Source organism: Pipistrellus hanaki (genome assembly GCF_964339955.1).
Source record: "Pipistrellus hanaki genome assembly, chromosome: X".
NCBI lineage: Eukaryota > Metazoa > Chordata > Mammalia > Chiroptera > Vespertilionidae > Pipistrellus > Pipistrellus hanaki.
Window position 1 is genome coordinate 62,461,436 of NC_140524.1, and position 21,820 is coordinate 62,483,255.

The following is a 21,820-nucleotide window of genomic DNA, read 5'->3' on the forward strand; positions in this document are numbered from 1 at the left end:
TCACATGAGCTTTGAAATTAAAATGATGAAAAGGGGGGAATGTTTGTTAAATGGGAGGATGACCAAACACTATACAATCTGAGCTTCAAACAGCTCCTGCTTGAAGATTCACAGAGCTGTTGAGAACAGAAAAAGAAAAAAATGCATGTTCCTTTTTCATATTGAACCAGGAAGGGCAATGTTCAGCTCTGTTGTTAATTTCAAGAGGTCAAATTATAAAAGGAAGCATTTTTTCAGAGTCCTTGAAATTATTTAGAAAAAGCCTTTTAAAAGATTAAGATGCTGTGGTGCTATGGAAATGTCTCACTTGAAGTGAAAATTCTTTAAAAATAAATGTTTACTTTCCTTTTCACTTAGAAAAAAAAATATAACCTCCTCCCAGTTTAACAATGCTATCCATTTAATCACCTCTTGAATTGTTAAAATGGTTTGCCTGTCTATATTGTATCCTAAATCATATAAATTGCATAGATATATTTTTACAAGGATATCATTCTGCTCTTCATTTCTTTATTGACAAGATTCTTAAAATGTGGTATTTTTTCTATAGTGTAGTTTAGTCCACCAACCACAAACCTAGAATCTGTGACATAGTTACTATATATATATGATGTATATCTAGGAATTAATATATGCTAATATTACACTCTATGGTATATGATTATCCAATACAGTGAACTATATATTTATAGAAATGCCTCATGATAAAGAATACTGAACTGTTTTTGCATGTTACAGACATATAATCTACACTGAGTGGCCAGATTATTATGATCTTTAAATCTATAATAATCTGGCCACTCAGTGTAAATCCTATATAAGAAAAGGCTAATATGCAAATTGTCTCCATGACCTGGAGTTCGACCAGCACACAGGCCGGCCAACATCCCATGTCTCCTCCCCCTGGCGAGGATGGCTGGAGCCCCCACCCCCCATGCATGAATTCATGCACTGGGCCTCTAATATTATATATTACTCAGTGTATAATACATGTTTCTGGCAATAGAGTAGACTAGACTTGCAGAAAAATATCTCCTCATACAGAATTCCTTAAAATGCTAGATAAAATACCTTTAGACATCATTTTTAAAGCACTTGTGGTAAAAATAAGAGAATCTATGGGGAACTAGAAATGACAAGAAATGTAACAACAGAGGTCAACAGGGAAGGGCCTCTAGCAATCATGTATGCACCACGTGCCGTTAACTTTCCTGCAGTAAGTTATAGCTATTTGGCGAAGTTGCAGACACATGAACCAAGCTGAGCTGATCAAATTTTCTCCTCTGGAGATTTAAATCTAGGATTAAAAAATTGTAAGTCAGTCTTTTTATGTGATTCTAAATTTGAGAGTTATAGGACAACTATACTTTGCCACATGTGTATAGAAACAAAATGTTAGTCTTTGGTATAAGAGAGAAATTAAGCAAATAAGGACAATCAAGCAATATACAGTACTCCCTGGGTTTATAGCAGCTTTCTATTTTTTTCATTTTAGGCACTTTTTGAGGCCCAGATATGTTTCTGCCTGTGTTTGTATACTAAGGCTATTATGCCAAAGTACCACTGACTGGGTGGCTTAAACAACAAAAATTTATTTCTTCTTCTTACAAGGACACCAGTCATATTGGATTAGGGCCCACATTTATGATATAATTTTACCTTAAATGCCACCTTTAAAATGTTATTTCCAAATACAGCCATATTCTAATTTGCTAGATGTTAAAACATCAACATATAAATGAGGGGGTGCACAATTCAGCCCACATTACTGCCCTTAGTTTCCATGAGACAAAATTATATATTTGCATTATCCATATAAAGCTAAACCATCATGTGGTTAAACTTCAATGTTACATATAAAAATGCAAAATCAACATACAAAAAATAATTGAAAACTATTAAATTATTCACAGAGCTATTGGAAAATGCCACAAAGAGGCTCCAAAATTTACATAGCACAAACTTTTTTTAAAAAAATATTCATTATTTATTAATCTAGTCAAAATCCCAGTCATTATAACATAGTAACTCATCCCAATAAATTTCTCTTCATTAGTGTTACTTCCCAGTTACACCAACTCATGTTAACTATTATGCTTTTTCCCCTATCCTGTCCCATTCTTGATCTTTTATATTTATTCTATAATTAACTCTTTGTTTTCTAATACAAATAATAAAGCAAGTCTTGTATTCTTTCATTTCTGTTCATTAGCAACCAGACACATTTGCCCCTATTACAGCTAACCCAAATTATTTTACTTACTACAACCAAAAGAATACTATTATTCAACATAAGAATAATATTTGTTTTACTGTATTCCCTTCCTAACAGGCATTTCTTCCTCTATTCTGTCTCTTTCTTGTCTCACACTAAGCCTATCTATATTTCCCAAATTATGAAGGAAACATTTTATACAAACCTTTCTTCTCAAGGGTTGGAAGGGTTTGGTGACAATGTAGAGCTATGACCAGAGGACCAAATCAAGAGTATGCTCATGTTTTATCAGGCTAGTTCAGTAATGTTTTTGCACATATTATTGACAATTATGGCTTCCCCAAAAATCTCTTCTCCACGGACTCTAGCATAATTTCTAGAATTTCAGCTACCTGTCTCTCCACGGGCTTTAGTAACTGAAAGACTCCAATCAAATGTAAATGCAATACTCTGAGAAAGAAAAAAAAAATAGTTTGCTTAGTAAATACAATTGCCTTAAGTGAATATGACAGTGGGTAGTAAGTTTTAATGAGTAGAGGTATTTGGGGAAGGCAAAGAAGCTTTAGAATTGAGGAGACTAACAAAGATGGTCAAAGTAGCTAAGCACTTATGGAATAAGGGCAGTGAGTGCTTGGGAAAGGGAATGGGAGAAACAAAGATATAAAGGTGTTGAGCCAAACTTTGCTTTCACATCTGCAACTCCCTTGAACCATAAAAACCACAGCTGAAAGAAACCATTTTTCTAAAAGTATGAGTCTTGGACACAGAGTGAAAGGCATGTGTCTTACTTTACCTTTTAGTTCAAATGCCAAGAGACTATCCCATAAATAAAATGTTCAACATCTTATTCAGTATGACTAAAACCACTTGAATCTCTTTATTTTCTCTCACATCTACTCTGTCTTTCACATGCCACCAACTAACTATACTATTATTTAAGTAAAGATCCCTAATCCTATAGTATTTAATCTGTATTTGGCATAGTATGCTAAGGAATAATAAAAATTTGCATTTTTATGTATGTCAAAATATATCTATTAAAAAACTCATTGGCTTCATCCTACACTATAATTCAAGTTTTTTTCTTTGAGTCCCAGGATGGCTATCTGCTTGGCCACTGCTTTACTCTCTTGACAGTTTTCTCTGACTTTTTAGATTGCTTTTTAGAATTCTAAATTTTGTTTGCCCCCTCTAAAGAAGTTTTTTGAATCTGTATATATGATAAACACTGCACTATGCTGTACTGGAAAAACAGAATCTTGGGCATCTTAAGAGATCTATCAAAACCAATTAGCATGATGTGTATTTTCTGTATATTTTCATTCACTGTGATGCCTTTTATCCAAGGAGCTCAGAGCATTTTTCAAAATATAAACTAACTCTCACAGCACCCCTGGAAGTAAGAAGAAGAGACAAATGACAGAGGGAACGTCCAGCCTTACAGTATTCAAAAGAAAAAATTACCTGCCAATACCATAGAGGAAGAAATTGATCCATTGCCAGTCTTGGAACTCTTCAACTTAAAGGAACAACCTTTAAGTTGAAAATATAACCTGGTTGCAATGTCCCCTGCCAGAATCAGAAATGAGTGTGGGCACTCAAGACATTATTAAAAAATTACTTTGTATTTCTCTCTTACAGAAAAACTCTGGGGACAAGCACCATCGCAGGTAGCTTATGAGAGGTGATAGGTTTTACATGATTAGATGAGATTGTCAGTGGCAATTTTTCCCTGGACAATGGAAGATAGAGAAGATGACCTCAAAGAGAAATAGGGTTATGACAATGGATTAATTTCAACAACTGGCAAGTCCCTGCCATAAGGTATCTAAAAATAGTGTTAAGAGTATGCATATCTGTGTGGGTTAGTGCAGAGCAGCCACAAGTGAGGTGGTAGGATTAGGAATTAATAAAGAAAAAGACCAAATTTACTTGTTTATAATAATGATTAAGCCAGTTCTTTCTTTCCCTTCAAGATTCAGACTTGGGAAGGGAGTAGAGGACAGTGATGCAGAAGCCTAGACTACCTCTTCCCAAACTTATTCAAGCTTTGTGAAAAAATTATCTTTGTGAAAAGAAATAAGGAGGAAGAGAAAGAAGGATAGCTTAAAGTGGGGGTATTAATATTACAAGTAATATAAATACTATTCTTATAACTAATATTTATTGAGTTATTACAATATTCCAAGTACTGTGAAAAATTTTACATCTATAATCTCATTTAATGCACACAATAACTTTACAAGGTAGGTACTATTAATATTATCATGCAACATTGGAGAAATGAAGATTTATAAAGGTTAAATAACTTGCCAAAAATACAAAGCTACAGTGTTTCCCTGAAAATAAGACATCCTCCGAAAATAAGACCTAGCGCATGGAAAGATAAGACATCCCCTGAAAATAAGACCTAGGGCAACTTTGGGAGAAAAAATTAATATAAGACCCTGTCCTATTTTCAGGGAAACAGGTAGTAAGCTGCAGAGTCAAGATGCTAACCAAGGCCTGTCTGACTTCTTTTTAAAAGAAGTTCCAGAAAAACGGTACCTCAAAGTATCTTACACTATGCTCTCTCCCCTCATGCATATTCTAATGTTCTGCAAATTTGCTTAGGAAATCAAAACTGTTTTCCTGTAACCCAAATGTCTGAAGAGAGATATCAGGGGTAAAAATCACATCTACGATATCAAAATTAGTATGTACTTGTCATGTGTTCAGCTTTGAAAAACTGAGACAAATGACAAGTTTATCACTAGATTTATTTGGCATGACTTAGTTCCAAGAATAAAATATAAAATTCTTCTATTATTCTCCTCAAATGAAGGATTTTCCTGATTGAACAAAAGAAATGTTACTCATTTCAGACAAAATCCTGGCTGAGCTGCACTGAACAAAAACAGGATATCAAAATGATGAATAAAAAGTATGGTGGAGAGAAAGACAAAATAGCAGAGATCCAGAAGAATGTACCTTTTAGTAAAGAGTTTACTTGAAAGTATTACACAAATATTTTTTTACATATATTTTATTGATTTTTTACAGAGAGGAAGAGAGAGGAATAGAGAGTTAGAAACATCGATGAGAGAAAACATTGATCAACTGCCTCCTGCACACTCCCTCCTGGGGATGTGCCTGCAACCAAGATATATGCTCTTGACCTGAATCAAACCTGGGACCTTTCAGTCTGCAGGCCAACGTTCTATCCACTGAGCCAAACCGGTTTCCGCAGAAAGTATTACACAAATAAATTATGAATGTAAATAGTTATTTTTAAATTTGGGGAAGATTTAAAAGGACAGATTTTCATTCAGTCATTCCCAGATTAACCTTTATATATGACACCACAAACGGAATTTCAAGAACTCAGAAATTTGCCGAAACCGGTTTGGCTCAGTGGTAGAGCATCGGTCTGCGGACTGAAAGGTTCCGGGTTCGATTCCGGTCAAGGGCATGTGCCTTGGTTGCGGGCACATCCCCAGTGGGGGGTGTGCAAGAGGCAGCTGGTTGATGTTTCTCTCTCATCGACGTTTCTAGCTCTCTATCTCTCTCCCTTCCTCTCTGTAAAAAAAATCAATAAAATATATATATATTTTTTAAAAAGAACTTAGAAATTTAAAAAATGAGTGGTTGTACTATCCTATTAAATATATTAATATTTTATTGTAATTTTAATTGAAATAAATCATAAACATGGTACCCATTAATATAAAAAATTACACTGAACACACATAGAAAATACAAATTGATAATAATGTTATACTTATGAAGAATTTGAACAAAGAAGAACCAAGTGCTTTCATTCAATTTACAAATACCTAATAACAACCTTCCTACTTTCAACTCATTCATTCAAACAATATTTATTAAATCCTTATGATTTTGATTCCAGTACAGTTCTAGGTGATAGGAAACAAAGGTGAGTAAAATGTAATCTCTATTTTTATGAATCTCACAGTTGAGTAAGATGAATGACAGTTACACCAATAAGTATGTTACAAAATGGAAAGATAAATGATACAGTCTATTATAGAGAGCACAGAGGAAGGGCAGCTTTGTGGGAGGACTCATGAAAGACTTAGGCTACTAATGAGTTGTAAAGAAAACACAGTTGGAAATGTTCCAAACTCGTTGCAGTACTAGGCCCAAATTAGATGATCACATAAATTCTTACTGCCTTGAAGTATACTAAATTAAAAGGAGTTGTACTGAATAAATATTTGGTGGTGGGGTTGGGAGGGTTAGAGGTTTAGATTATAGGTAATTGATGATATACTCACCTGCCACCTGCTTCACCCTTTTATACTGCCTTGCAATTATCTTACTACCTGTCACCAAGAAATGTTAGCAAAATTTATAGTCTAACAACTCTCAAGCAGTTTGAATTCTAAAAGAACCAAAAAGTATTAAAGGAGAGAGTAAAATTGTATATATCTACTTAAATATATATATTTTAAATCTCTTTTAGTTTGGTCAGTAAATTTGCTTCACCCAGTGCTCATTAGACTTATAAAAAACTCAACAAGGATGAGTTGAATATACAGACATTTAGGCTTTCCTCAAAAATAATTTCTCTATAGAAGCTTTAACATGAACCTTTAATCATAAATAGGCAGGATTGATTATAAAAATTTAAAGAAAGAAATAAGTTCATAGCTAAATGTAATTATTACTGTATTTTTTATCCAGAGTAAGTTAGTAAAAAATTAAATTAAAAAAAGATGTTGAGACATTAAAGGAAAAGTAAATAAATACAAAAAAAATCTCATAAGATTTTAGTATTTAACAATTATAAAATAAACATGATATTTATCAAGTTTTAGTCTCAAGTAAGGATTGGTTCTTTCTAACATAGCCCAATCCCACAACTTCTGGTGTATATAGAGACACACATGCATCCAGAGGCATTTTCACCTTTAAGACCTCACTTGATCTTTTCATTTCTACCCAGAAGAATATCAGAAGGATTAGAAAATCAGTGCTGTAGTCCCAGTTCTACATCTTATGAACTGCTTGACCTTGGACTAATTATTTACCTGTTCTGAAACTCAGTATTTTCTATTCTTCAAAGTTGCTGGTCTTGCCAACATCATAATTTTGTGCACATGCATTTTGAAAACACTGAAATACTATTCGTAACAGAGGGTACAGGGTTATTTTCATGAAAGCTGTTGACTGTGGTGTCTAGAGGTGTGACTGTACCTTGTAGAGCCAGACGACATGAGTTAGGGAGAATGTATGGGGCATTTACAACATACACACAAACATATACAAACTCACAAATATAGTTTAACTCCAATTTTGTTATGTGTGATAAACTGTTTTCTTCCTATTTGAGTACTCTCCCTTTGTAATAATTTGAAAATATATCAGCTTTCAGGACTGAAAATGTATAATTTTTTATACAAAGACAATAGTAATGGCACCAGGAAACTCTTAACATGCTCATTTAGCATATGATAAGAAAAATACATTAAATAATATCTGTATAATGGAAGTGCCTTTAAATTTTTCCAGGGCTGCCAGATCTCTTCTCCAAGAACTAATGATTCAAAGACATAAAGATCCAAGCCTTTTTCCACCTCAACTTTAAATAATGAGGAGATTGTACATGATATTTTCATATGACTTCAAGGTGGGTAAGTTTTCAGATACCAGTTCTCAGAAGAATATGCATCCAGTGTGAAGGCATATCTAACTCTTTCAAGTAACATTTATTTCACAGTGTCCTTCAAAACTATACCATTGTTGTTGAAGCCAGAAAAATAACTAATGTGGAAAATTATGGGTAGTATTAAAAAGGCTGATATTGTTTAACTGCAAGAAACTTTACTTCACTATGCCTCAGATAACAGAATTTGGTAACTGTGTTCAATACTTCACATTTAGACATGGTCACAAGTTGAGTTTATTCACAATACCTGAGATTATAAATTTATACAGCGGATATTAACCTTCCAAATAAAAATTGAGATTGACTACCCAGAATCAAAAATTAGGATCCGATTTTGAAAAGACAGATAACTTAGCTAGAACATCTGCTCTTAAATAATTCAACCTATCTCATCTGGTTTATGTTCTATTTATTGAAGTTCATGAAAAGCCACTAAAAGGTATGTGGTACCTAGGGTTGGGGAGATACTGGTGTAATCACTGAGAATTATTTGAGCAATCACTTAACCCAGCATGTGCTTTATGTATCCTAACAGCATGTAAAGCATCAAAGCCCCAAATCTATAAATTAATCTGCAATGTATATACATCCTCAGATCCTTGTTCAGATAATAAATGAATCAGAATAAAAAACAAGTTCCAGCCCTAGTCAGCCTATAAACTCCAAGATCCGGGATTCAATTCCAGTCAAGGGCACATGCCTGGGTTTCAGGATTAATCTCCAGTAGGCAGAAGAAAACCAATCAATGATTCTTTCTCCTCATTGATGTTTTTCTCTCTTCCTCCCTCCCTCTCCCTTCCTTTCTGAAATAAATAAATATATATATATTTTAAAAATGAAAGCAAATTCCAAATATGGATCCATATTTATGTCATCCATTGTGCCTATAGTCTTCAGTATTATCTAACAAAAGTAGCCATTATTACTGCTTTACCTGCTATTTTCTAATCATTAGATAGGACAAAGGGACAGAGGTGAGGTTCCCATGGGAACCATATGCTAATATTTCTTGCCTTCCATTGAGTAAAACACTATCAGTTTCATCATCAGCACTTAGCTATTCATCCAAAAAATATAGGTGGATACCAACATTACATGAAAATAACAAAACTGACACACCAGCAATTCAGCATGAATTTTGTTCTTTTTCTGAGTTGCAGACAGGGTATAAATTTGTTAATCTTTACCTTTTCACTACTCTTTCCTTAGTTTCAAAGGTATCTATTGCTTTTAGAAGGAGGTTAGCCAGGTTAAGGGCAGAAACTGTTTATGTCCTCCAAACATTCAATTGTCTAAGTCACATGTGTCAAACACAAGGCCCGCGGGCCAAATCCAGCCCGCCAGGCCTTGCAATGTGGCCCGCACCGCGCTGTCATCACTGCACTCCGCTGTCAGTTTATGACATTGTCAGTTTATGACTGTTCAGTAAACCATTCGGCCCGCGATTTAGGCTGGATTTTAGATTTTGGCCCCTTCTCTGATTGAGTTCGACACCCCTAGTCTAAATCTTATATTGATAAAAATACAAAATAAAACTTTCAAACTAGGTAATTCCCTATTTACACCCTAGCATGAAAAAAAAAAAAAGACAAATGTCAATCTAAATTAAATTAGGTAGGAAACTCTAAAGTTTAAGGACAATTGGTTAAAGCAAGCAAACAAAACCCTCCACCAAACAGAAATTGCTTTATGAAGCAATAATATCAGAAAGAATTTGAAAACTTGCACAGCTTATGCTACTCCAAATGTGTAGGCTTTTATTTCTGCTACAAATCTGCTTTACAGAGCAAACTGACTGATGACCTCAGCTGCTGCCCCTATGGATCCATTACCATATTTACATGAAGTGTCACTCCTCCCAATGGCAGTTGTACAAATAGTGATGCATTACTGAGACATGCAGGATTCCTTCATCTGATAACTCTAGTTCAAGGATTCCCTATAGGTCTGGCCAAAACTCTTCAACTATGTTTCAGTCTTCCTATCTTGTCCTCTTTCTTTTCCTTCCTATTTCATAGGTGTGTGATCAACATCAAGTTCCAAGGCCCTCTCAGTCTTAGTTAGCTCCTGACCCTTCAAAGGTATTTCCCCAAATAATCTTGTTACATATCTAATTCTATCTTGGTGTCTTTCCAAATGATTTCAGGAGAAGTCCCATAAAATAGGCATAATATAAGGTTTGGAGACTGGCTCATTAACCATCTAGAGGGGGGAAAAATTCTATCTTGAGTTTTATGTGGGATACAAATAATTCTTGGCACAGAGTACCAGCACAATTGATAAATTTTAACCTGGGAATATGGTCCAGTGGAAGGGAATGCTTTTTTAGGAGCAATCATTTAGGAAGATCTGAGAAGAATATATCTATAAAATCAATGAAATAGGGCAAGAAACCAAGATGGCAGCATAGGTAAACACCTAAACTGCCGCCTCACACAACTATTTCAAAGCTACAACTAAAAGACAAAATGAAAATCATCCAGAACCATAGGAATGCTGGCTAAGTGGAATTCTACAACTAGAAGGAGTGAGGAAAGCACATGGAGAATCAGAATAGCTACAAAAGGCTGCAGTATGGAGACAAATGTGAGGGTGGCTGAGGGCCTGGCTGGCTTTCTCTAGTGAGGAGACAACAGCTTCCAACTGTGCTGAAGGCCAGTTCCAGGTGATATCCTGGGGACCCAGTCTTGTATGCGGGGAATCTGGACTGTCAGGCAGAAACTCAGGGGAACCGTGAAAGGCAGAGGTCTGGAGGGGCACAGGAGTGTGCAAAAAGAGGACTGACTGCTGTGTGCACTGCTGGTAGGTGGGAAATGGAAGCATTACTGAGAGATGCAGGATTCCTTCATCTGATAACTCTAGTTTAAGGATTCCCTATATGTGTTTCAGTCTTTTTTTTATTATTTTTATTATTTTTATTTTTATTTTTTTATTAAATTATTATCTGTGTACATATTTTAACATTGCCCCCCCCATACATACCCTCCCTCCCCAGAGTTTTGTGTCCATTGGTTGTACTTATATGCATGTATACAAGTCCTTCGGTTGATGTATTATCTCCCCCAGATCTCCCTACTCTCCCCGATGTAATTTTACAGTCTACTTGTTGCTTTACTGTCTCTATATCTATCTTTTGGTTTGTCAGTTTATAATGTTTTTTAATATCCATAAATGAGTGAGGCCATGTGGTATTTCTCTTTCATTGACAGGCTTATTTCACTCAGCATGATGTTCTCTAGTTCTATCCAGGTGGCTACAAATGATGAGAATTCCTTCTTTTTTATGGCAGCATAGTATTCCATTGTGTAGATGTACCAAAGTTTTTTGATCCAATCATCTGCTGACGGGCACCTAGGCTGTTTTCAAATTCTGGCTATTGTAGATTGTGCTGCTATGAACATAGGGGTGCATATATCCTTTCTGATTGGTGTTTCTAGTTTCTTGGGATATATTCCTAGGAGTGGGATTACTGGGTCAAATGGAAGTTCCATTTTCAGTTTTTTGAGGAAACTCCACAATGTTCTCCACAGTGGTTGCACCAGTCTGCATTCCCACCAGCAGTGCATGAGGGTTCCTTTTTCTCCGCAACCTCGCCAACACTTGTTGTTTGTTGATTTGTTGAAGTTGGCCATTCTGACAGGTGTGAGATGGTACTGCATTGTTGTTTTGATTTGCATCTCTCGGATAATTAGTGACTTTGAGCATGTTTTCATGTGCATTTTGGCCTTCCTTCTGTCTTCTTTTGAAAATATTCTATTTAGGTCCATTGCCCATTTTTTAATTGGATCATTCATCTTCCTTTTATTTAGTTGTATAAGCTGTTTGTAGATGTTGGAGATTAAACCTTTATCAGTGGTAACATTTGCAAATATGTTCTCCCACACCATGGGCTTTCTTGTTGTTTTGTTGATGGTTTCTTTTGCTGTAAAAAAGCTTTTTATTTTGATGTAGTCCCATTTGTTTATTTTCTCTTTAGCTTCCATTGCCCTAGGGGCAGTATCAGTGAAGAAGTTCTTTTGGCATATGTCTGAGATTTTGTTGCCTGTGGATGCTTCTAGTATTTTTATTGTTTCCCGTCTGATGTTTAAGTCCTGAATCCATTTTGAGTTTATTTTTGTGTATGGTGTAAGTTGGTGATCTAGTTTCATTCTTTTGCATGTATCTGTCCAATTTTCCCAACACCATTTATTGAAGAGACTGTCTTGACTCCATTGTATATTTGTGCCTCCTTTGTCAAATATTAATTGAGCATAGTGATTTGGGTTGATATCTGGGTTCTCGATTTGATTCCATTGATCTATATGTCTGTTTTTGTTCCAGTACCAGGCTGTTTTGAGAACAGTGGCTTTGTAATACAGTTTGAAGTCTGGTATTGAGATCCCTCCTACTTTACTCTTCTTTCTCAGAATTGCTGTGGCTATTCGGGGACTTTTATTGTTCCAAATGAACTTTTGGAGAGTTCTTTCTAGGTCAGTGAAATATGCCGTTGGTATTTTAATGGGGAGTGCATTGAACCTATAGATTGCTTTAGGAAGTATGGACATTTTGATGATGTTGATTCTACCAATCCATGAACATGGTATGTTCTTCCATCTGTTTACATCTTCCTCTATCTCTTTTTTCAGTGTCATGTAGTTTTCCGCGTATAGGTCCTTTACTTCCTTAGTTAAGTTTATTCCTAGGTATCTTAATTTTTTTGGTGTGATGGTAAATGGAATTGCTTTTTTAGTCTCTGTTTCTATAAATTCGCTGTTGGTGTATAGAAATGGCATAGATTTCTTGGCATTAATTTTGTATCCTGCTACATTGCCAAATTCATTTATTAAGCCAATTAGTTTTTTAATGGAGTCTTGTGGGTTTTTTATATACAATATCATGTCGTCTGCAAATAAGGATAACTTTACTTCTTCTTTTCCAATTTGGATGCCTTTTATTTCCTCCTCTTGTCTAATTGCAATGGCTAGTACTTCCAGTACTATGTCAAACAGGAGTGGCGAGACTGGGCATCCCTGTCTTGTTCCTGATCTTAGAGGGAATGGTTGTAGTTTTTGCCCATTGATTATGATGTTGGCTGTGGGTTTATCATATATAGCTTTTATTATGTTGAGAGATGATCCTTGTACTCCCACCTTATTGAGAGTTTTTATCAGGAAAGGGTGTTGGATTTTATCAAATGCTTTTTCTGCATCAATTGATATGACTATATGATTTTTATCTTTCAACTTGTTTATGTGATGTATCATGTTTATTGATTTGCGGATATTGTACCAACCTTGCATTCCTGGAATAAATCCTACTTGGTCATGGTGTATGATCTTTGTGATGCTCTGCTGGAGCCGATTTGCTAGAATTTTGTTGAGGATTTTGGCATCTATGTTCATGAGGGATATTGGCCTGTAATTCTCTTTCATTGAGTTGTCTTTATCTGGTTTTGGTATTAGGGTGATGCTGGCTTCATAGAAGGAGTTTGGAAGTGTTCCTTCCTCTTGAATTTTTTGGAATAGTCTGAGGAGGATAGGTTTTAGTTCTTCCTTGAATGTTTGGTAAAAATCTCCTGTGAAGCCATCTGGCCCTGGGCTTTTGTTTGCTGGAAGCTTTTTGATGACTGTTTCAATTTCTTCCCAAGTCACTGCTCTATTGAGATTTTTAGATTCTTCCTGATTGAGTTTTGGAAGGTTGTATTTTTCTAGGAATATGTCCATTTCCTCCAGGTTGTTCAGTTTGTTGGAATAGAGTTGTTCATAGTATTTTGTAACAATCCTTTATATTTCGGTGGGGTCTGTTGTTATTTCAACTCTTTCGTTTCTGATTTTGTTTATTTGAGTCCTCTCTCTTTGTTTCTTGGTTAGTCTGGCTAGAGATCCATCTATCTTGTTTATTCTTTCAAAGAACCAGCTCTTGGTTTTGTTGATCTTATGTATTGTTTCTTTGGTCTCTATGTCGTTTATCTCTGCTCTGATTTTTGTTATTTCCTTCCTTCTGCTTACACTGGGCTTTTCTTGTTGCTCTTTTTCTAACTCTTTGAGTTGTAGAGTTAGATCATTTGTTACCATTTTTTCCAGTTTTTTGCAATAGGCTTGTAGGGATATTAACTTCCCTCTCAAAACTGCCTTTGCTGTTCCATAGATTTTGGATAGTTGTGTTTTCATTGTCATTTGTTTCCAGGATGTTTTTAATTTCTTCCTTGATTTCTTTGGTAACCCAGTCCTTGTTTAATAGCATGCTGTTTAGTCTCCATGTGTTTGATTTCTTTGGATTTTTTTCATTGTAGTTAATTTCCAGTTTTATGCCACTATGATCTGAGAAGATGCTTGATATGATTTCTATCTTCTTGAATTTGAAGAGACTTTGCCTATGTCCCAAAATGTGGTCTATCTTTGAGAATGTCCCATGTGCGCTTGAGAAGAATGTATATTCTGTGGCTTTGGGGTGGAATGTTCTGAATATGTCCATTAATTCCATCTGGTCTAGCGAGTCATTTAGGATTGATATTTCTTTGCTGATTTTTTGTTTAGATGATTTGTCGAAGGGTGACAGTGGGGTATTAAAATCTCCTACTATGATTGTATTGCTATTAATCTCTCCCTTAATGTCCTCCAACAGTTTTTTTATATATTGGGTTGCTCCCGTATTGGGTGCATATATATTTACCAGGGTTATTTCTTCTTGTTGGATTGCTCCCTTTAGTATTATGAAGTGGCCTTCATTATCTCTTGTTCTGTCCTTCACTCTGAGATCTAATTTGTCAGATATAAGTATTGCTACCCCAGCTTTTTTTTCATTTCCATTCGCCTGGAAAACCTTTTTCCATCCCTTCACACTCAGTCTGTGTGCATCTTTTTTTCTGAGGTGGGTTTCTTGTAGACAATAGATATATGGGTCTTGTTTTCTTATCCAATCTGTTACCCTATGTCTTTTGATTGGAGCATTTAGTCCATTTACATTTAAAGTTATTATTGATAGATACTGATTTGACGCCATTTTTATTCTATACCCCTGTGTTCCTTCTTTGCTTTCAATTTCTTTAATTTTACAGTAGACCAGTTAGCATTTCTTGCATTGCTGGTTTGGTGGAGATAAATTCCCTTAGTCTGTTTTTGTCTGTGAAGCTCCTGATTTCACCTTCACTTTTGATTTATAGCCTTGCTGGGTACAGTATTCTTGGATTCAGACCCTTCCTTTGCATGAATTTGTATATTTCATCCCATTCCCTTCTGGCCTGATAAGTTTCTGTCGAGAAATCAGTTGCTAGTCTGATGGGGGTTCCTCTATATGTAACTTTCTGTCTCTCTCTGGCTGCTTTTAAAATTCTTTTTTTGTTGTTGGTATTTGCCAGCTTAATTATAATGTGCCTAGGGGTGGGTTTTCTGGGGTTCATTTTGCTTGGGACTCCGCGAGCATCTTGGTTTTGTGTGGGTTTTTTCTTCTCTATTTCAGGAAAGTTTTCTGTCATTATTTCTTGAAATACGTTTTCCATGTCTTTCTCAATTCCCTTTCCTTCTGGAACCCCTATCATTCTAATATTGTTTTGTTTTGTATTGTCCCAAAGTTCCAAAAGTTCCTCCTGTTTTTTAATTTTTTTTTCCAGAAGCTGTTCTAATTGGGTATTTTTTTCCATCTTGTCTTCTAGCTCACTGATGAGGTACTCTGCTTCTTCTAATCTACTCTTGATGCTTTCTATAGTAGCAATGTCATTTTTCATTTCTTCTTGGTTCTTCTTCATTTCCTCTTGTGTCTTACTCATATTGTCAAATTTGTCTTCCATTCTTTTTAGCCATCTTATGATCATTACTCTGAATTCTTGCTCTGGTTGGCTGCTTGACTCTATCTCGTTTACTTCCTTTTCTGGTGAAGCCTGCTTTTCTTTCATTTGCGGACTGTTTTTTGGTCTTCCCATGATCTAGGATGTTTGGTTGTGTAGCTCTCTCTCTCTCCTGCTTTGATTTAAAGGAACAAAATACAACACAACCAGATACAACACACAAGGCACTGAATAGAAATGTGTTTGCGATATTAATAACCACCAATAATGGTGACTAGAACCCAGCTAACAAAAACATACAATCAAACAAAAAGCATAGGCAAATCAATCTTATAAAAAAAAAGCATACAACTTCTGTATAGTTAACATTCAACATACAACTTCAAAGAGTTAGAGAGAAAGACTGTTTTTTTGTTTTGTTTTGTTTTGTTTTGTTGTTAGGACAACTGTGAGGGAGGTGTGAATGGGCTTGGAGCAGGTAGTTGAAAATTAGATATATACAAGTAGGGTGAAATTTTAGGAGGGGGTAGACAGAAGGAATGGGGGAAATCTAGAGCAGGAAAGGGTTAAGATAAACAGGGTACCAAAGGAAAAGATCGAAAAGAGGGTGAAGGCATAAAGGTAGGGTTGAGATAGAATAAAGCGTTAGAGAAGGAAAGATAGATAAAGACTGTAGAACAGTAATCCTGAAATAAAAAAATATCTATATAATCAAATGAAATAAAAATAATAAAAATAAACAAAAGAAAATAAGATGAAAAAGGTAAATTAATAGTAATAATAATGTTGATTACATATACAATGTAATAATTATAAAGATAAAATCACGTGAGGAAAAAGAAGAAAAAAAATAGTTTCTTGAGTAAACATTGCAAATAATGAAAACAAAAATAAAAAACAAAAATTTAAAAGTAAAAAAAAATAAAATTTTAAAAATTTAAGTAAAATTTGCAGTAATGAAGGTCATTCGCTTCCTCTATTGTTATGATCCAGTCCTGATTTTTAGGCAGGTTTTGCTTTGTTTTTATTACACTAGAGTCAATTTGTGAATTAGCCTCTGGGGGCAGTGTTTCTGGGTTGACTTTCCAGACTCTAGTCTAGAGCCTCTCCAGCTGTTTTTTCTCCGCCCTCTCTGCAGCAGGAACTATGGAGGGGGGAGGGGGCAGGCCCGAGCAACTGCAATCTCCCGCAACTCTCCGATATCCCTCCAAGCCAGATCCAAATGTGTTGCTCCTTAGATATCTCCCCTGTTAGGAGCCCCGTCCACTTCCACGGGTGACACCCGCCCAACAGCGGGGGCTTCTACTTGTAATCACCGCCTTTGTCCTCCAGCTTCTGCGAGTGCGCTCTGTGCGCTCAGGCTTTTTATCTTAGCCGCGAGCGCTCTCCACCCTCTCCCCGCCAAATCTGACCTTTTCGCCGAGCAGTGGGGCTCTCCAGTGCAGTCAGGTATTCGCGCCGCCTGGGATCCGCGTTCTGAGGGTCACAGCTGCTTGGTGGTCGCTGCGGCTGTGGATATTCAGGCCTCTGACAGGATCCTATCTTCCTCTCAAGATGGCGAGGTTTCCCCATCCAAGCCGGTAGGTAGCTCCGGGCAGGGAAGTAGCCCGCATGGGTGCTTCCCTGTGAGGGGTACCTCCGTCAGCGGCCCCCCAGCAGTTTCTTCTGGTGTTCGCTGTCTCCCAGCTTGCTAATAAACACTCACGGCACAAGACCATCAGTTGCTCTCTCTTTCTGCTTCGGGAGAGGGCTCAGAATCCGCCCATCTATTCTTCCGCCATCTTACCTCCCCCTGTTTCAGTCTTTCTGTCTTGTCCTCTTTCTTTTCCTTTCTTTTCGTTTCACAGGTGTGTGATTAACATCAAGTTCAAAGGCCCACTTTCTCTAGTGGGTGGGAAACGGAAGCTCCCCACTATGTTGAACTTGAATTCCGGGTGAGAATCTGGGAAAACAGATTCATTGGGGCAGAAACTGGACTGCCTGGCAGTGGGTGAAATTTGAGGGTCACTTACTCTTAGAGGTTCTTGCAGTGATTACTGAGGGACACTGAGACCCAAGGGCCTCATAGGGCAGGGCTAATGGGAAGCCAAAACTGTTTGCTCAGCCCTGAGACTCCACCCCATCCAAGCTGAGCACAGAGGCTTTTGCAATTTTTCAAGTCTTGTCTCATAAGGCTATCACCAGCACAGAAGTTCTCCTGGCATAGACACAGCTGATACTCACAGCCAATTGGCCTTGAGGTCAATTCCTCCCAGTGATACCAACAACAATCAAGACTTAACTACAACAAGGCTGTACACACAGTACACAAAAAGGTGCATCAAGAGTGTCCACCTCAGGTTACTAAGGAGGATGAGCCACTGGGCCCTATAGCACACAAAGCCAATCTATCAACTCAGGGAAGCAGCCAAAATGCAGAGACAAAGAAACAGTTCAGAAACTAAAGAAATGGAGGAAAACAAATGACTGGATATAGAGTTCAAAACCATGGTTATAAGGTTTTTCAAGAATTTCCTAGAAAAGGCCAATAAATTTAGCAAGACCCTTGAGGATATGGAAAAGGACCAACTAGAAATTAAACATACACTGACTGAAATAAAAAAAAATATATATATATATATATATATATATATATATATATATATATATATATATATATAATACAGATAGCCAACAGCAGACTCGAGGAACACAAGAATCAAGTCAAAGATTTGAAATACAAAGAAGCAAAAAAACAAAAACAAAACAAACAAACAAACAAACAAACAAAATCAATCAACTGGAAACATAAAAAGAAAAAATAATCCAAAAATTTGAAGATAGTGTAAGAAGCCTCTGGGGCAACTTCAAGCATACCAACATCAGAATAAAGGGGGTATCCAAGACTGGTTTGGCTCAGTGGATAGAGCATTGGCCTGAGGATTTAAAGGTCCCAGGTTCGATTCCAGTCAAGGGCATGTACCTTGGTTGTAGGCACATCCACAGTGGGAGGTGTGCAGGAGGCAACTGATTGATGTCTCTCTTTCATCATTGTTTCTGACTCTCTATCCCTCTCCTTTCTTCTCTGTAAAAAGTCAATAAAATATATTTTTTTTTAAAAAGAAAAAAGAATAATGGGGGTGCCAGAAGAAGAGCGAGAACAAGATACTGAAAACTATTTGAAGAAATAATGACTGAAAACTTCCCCACTTTGTAAAAGAAATAGACTTACGAGTCCAGGAAATGCACAGAACCCCAAACCAAAGGAATCCAAAGAGGACCACAGCACAAGACACATTATAATTAAAATGCCAAGAGCAAAAGACAAAGAGAGAATATTAAAAGCAGCAAGAGAAAAACAGTTAATTGCCTACAAGGGAGCACCCATAGGATTGTTAGCTGATTTCTCAACAGAAACTATGCAGGCCAGATAGAATGGCAAGAAATATTCAAAGTGATGAATAGCAAGAACGTACAACCAAGATTACTCTACCCAGCAAAGCTATCATTCAGAATTGAAGGTCAGATAAAGAGCTTCACAAATAAGCAAAAGCTAATGGAGTTCATCTCCACCAAATCAGTATTATATAAAATGCTGAAAGGTATTCTTTAAGAAGAGGAAGAAGAAAAAGGTAAAGTTAAAAATTATGAACAACAAATATATATCTATCAACAAGTGAATCTAAAATTCAAGTGAATTAAAAATCTGATGAACAGAATAAACTGGTGAAAATAATAGAATCAGGGGCATAGAAAGGGAGTGGACTGACAATTCTCAGGGGGAAAAGGGTGTGGGGGTTGTGGGAAGAGACTGGACAAAAATAGTACACCTATGGATGAGGACAGGGGGGGGGGAGGTAAGGGCAGGGCGGGGATGGGAACCGGGTGGAGGGCAGCTATGGAGGGAAAAAAGAGGAACAATTGTAATCATCTGAACAATAAAGATTTTTAAATTAAAAAATAAAAATAAAATAAAATCAATAGAATAGAATGGTCATTTTTAAATTCTATGGATGACCTGAAGAGGGTTAATGCGGAACTGAGGGCTGTTAACAAACAGTGTAAGGCTAAAGGTTAAAGCCATCTAACATTGTTGGCAGATTGATACAGGTATTTATCTCCTAGAGTGGATAAGCAAACACTGCTGAGGAGCAGATGCCTGCTCTTACAGTCAGCGTCACAGTGCTTTGGAGACATTTAATGGCTAGACAAGGTGGGTCTATTATGCTTAGTTATGGCCCTGAGTAGGAAAACCTGGGACCTTAAAATGCAGGGGAACATCTGGATGTATTCTGCTGACATGTTCACTCTGTAGAAACCCAAATCATCAGAACTTGTAGAAATGGTCCACCCTTTCATCTAAGATCAGGCACTTCAGCTGTGCTAGAAAATTTTGTTGAAGCAACCCTGGCAAGATTACAGCATTTATCGTTCCATCATCACATCCCTTAAGAGATGTTACAATCCCCTCTCCTATCTATAAAGTATTTAACAAGGGATAAATCCCAAGGTAACCTGTCTGGGAGCATGCCGAGCCTGATCAGGGGGAAAACATTATACCCCGAAGGAGCTGGGGAAAAAATCAGAAAGCTTCTACCAGCAGGAGTCTGACAAGTACTCCTAGTATTGGACTTTGAAGGTACTCAGTTAAGGCTACCAAAATATAAGACTGGAAAAGGAAGAATTTACTGACTTAGTGGCACTTTATGGGGACATGGTATTTAACACTAGTGCAAGGACTCCAGAGAATGGGGTAAACTAACTGTTAGTGTGGTTTTTAGAAGCCTGGAGAAAGCAATGGCCTATGCTGAATGAAGTAAAATGACCTGAGGTGCCCTAGCATACAACAGAGGGAGGGATACATAGCCAAGGAGCAGTGGAAAGACTGGATTGATTGTATTATGAGAGGCCAGAAGACCCAACCAAGGGCCCATAGGACACATTATTTATTTTTATTACAACAAAATATATATTTTTGTTTAAAGTATTACAAATAGTAGTACATATGTTTCCCTCTTTTCCCCATTGACCATCCCCAGCCTCTCCTACTCCCAGGCACATGCCCTTACCCCAGTCCCCAGTGTTTTGAGTCCATTGGTTATGCTTATATGCTTGCATGCAAGTCCTTTGGTTGATCTCTTACACCCCCTCCACACTTCCCAGCCTTCCCGCTGTAATTTGACAGTCTCTTCTATGCTTCTCTGGCTCTGTATCTATATTTTGTTCATCATGTTATAATGTTCTTTATTATCCATAAATGAGTGAGATGATGTGGTATTTTTCTTTCACTACATGGCTTATTTCACTTAGCATAATACTCTCCAGTTCCACTCATGCTGCTGCAAATGGTAAGAATTACTTCTTTTTTATAGCAGCACAGTATTCCATTGAGTAGATTTACTACAGATTTCTAATCCACTCATCTGCTGATTGGCATTAAGGCTGTTTCCAAATCTTAGCTATTGTAAATTGTGGTGATATGTAAATAGGGGTGCATATATTCTTTCTGATTGGTGTTTCTGTTTTATTGGGGTATGTTTCTAGAAGTGGTATTACTGGGTCAAATGGCAGTTCAATTTTTAAATTTTTGAGGAAACACCATACTGTTTTCCACAATGGCTGAACCAGTCTGCATTCCCATCAGCAGTGAAGGAGGGTTCCTTTTTCTTCACATGCTCTCCAGCAATTACCATTTGTTGATTTGTCAATGATAGCCATTTTGACAGCTGTGAGGTTGTACCTCATTATTGTTTTGATCTACGTCTCTCATATGACTAGTGACTTTGAGCATGTTTTCTTGTGTCTCTTGGCTTTCTGAATGTCCTCTTTCAAAAAGTGTCCATTTCAGTCCTTTGCCTATTTTTTTATTGAGCTTTTTATCTTTCTTTTGTTAAGTTGTATGAGTTCCCTGTAAATTTTGGAGATTAAAACCTTATCAGAGATAACATTGGCAAATATGTTATCCCATGCAGTGTGCTTTCTTGTTATTTTGTTGATGGTTTCTGTTGCTGTGCAGAAGCTTTTCATTTTGATGAAGTCCCATTTGTTTTTTTTCTCCTTAGTATCTCTTTCTTTAGGGTATGTGTCTGTAAAGATATTTCTATGACATACACTGAGTGTCCAGATTATTATGACCTTTGAATTCATAATAATCTGGTCATTCAGTGTATATCTTATATAATAAAAGCCTAAT